Below are 1,277 nucleotides of genomic sequence, written 5' to 3'. Positions count from 1 at the left end.
TCCGAATATAGTTTATATATTTAATATACTTACAATATTTAAAGTATAGTTTATATATTTAATATAGTTTATATATTTAATATAGTTATATATTTAATATAGTTTATAATTAATATATATATATTATATATTAATATAGTTTATATGATTTATATAGTTATATATTATATATAGTTATATATTTAATATAGTTATTATTTATATAGTTTATATATTAGTATATAGTTTATATATTTAATATAGTTAGTTTATATATTTAATATAGTTTATATATTTAAATAGTTTTATAGTTAGTATATTAAATATATAAACTATATTAAATATATAAACTATATTAAATATATAAACTATATTAAATATATAAACTATATTAACTATATAAACTATATTAAATATGTAAACTATATTAAATATATAAACTATATTCGACCACCTTGGAGTATTTAAAAAAAAAAAACATTTGTGCATTTCAAATAAACTACAAAAACGATGTCCTGGGCAAGTCTGAAGTTATTGTTCAAGATCATATCGCTGTTGTTTTTGGTGTTTCATAGCACACACACACACGTGCTGGAGTTTACAATACAAAATGGCCACTGGATTGATGGAAGTAAGGATGATGTGATTCTGCCAGATAGGCTACTTTGTAGCTAGTTAACATTTAAACTGAGAAGGTTTTTGGGAAAGCCTTTCCATCTACCAGATGACCGTTATCATTGGCATCTCTACATCTGTTCCTGTTCCCTCTTTTTTGGGGGGGGTGGGCGGAAACAATCTAGCAGCTGTGGTGCGTTGCCATATTCAGTTAAAAGACATCATTAGTAACGAGGTAAAACTATTCACTGATATCTTGTTGCTAATCTGTGTTGCCCGTGTCTCTCCTTTCCTCTCTTCTCTTCCATCAGTAAAATCATGAAGAACGAGGGTCCCTCAGCGTTCCTGAAGGGGGCGTACTGCCGTGCCCTGGTCATCGCACCCTTATTTGGTATCGCCCAGGTGGTCTACTTCTTCGGCGCGGGAGAATACATCCTCAGCTTCCTGCCTGGCAACTAAGTGACAAGAACATCAACCATTCAGATCTCTGCCTTTCCCTCCTCCCTTACAAAATCACAACTACATCATGCACGGACCACACACCGCTAGGATCCAGTCACCGCTAGGATCCAGTCTCCTCTAGGATCCCCGCTAGGATCCAGTCCCCGCTAGGATCCAGTCCCCGCTAGGATCCAGTCCCCGCTAGGATCCAGTCACCTCTAGGATCCAGTCCCCGCTAGGAT

The 1,277-nt window shown here is 34.1% G+C and overlaps 1 pseudogene; it reads left to right on the top strand.

The window, feature by feature from the left end:
* LOC112071538 (mitochondrial glutamate carrier 1-like) overlaps window positions 1-1,265 on the top strand; it is an 11,011-nt pseudogene extending 9,746 nt beyond the window's left edge.
* The last annotated feature ends 12 nt before the right edge of the window (window positions 1,266-1,277 follow it).

This window comes from Salvelinus sp. IW2-2015, unplaced genomic scaffold (assembly GCF_002910315.2).
Source record: "Salvelinus sp. IW2-2015 unplaced genomic scaffold, ASM291031v2 Un_scaffold1633, whole genome shotgun sequence".
Lineage (NCBI taxonomy): Eukaryota > Metazoa > Chordata > Actinopteri > Salmoniformes > Salmonidae > Salvelinus > Salvelinus sp. IW2-2015.
This window is presented reverse-complemented; position numbering and strand designations above follow the sequence as displayed.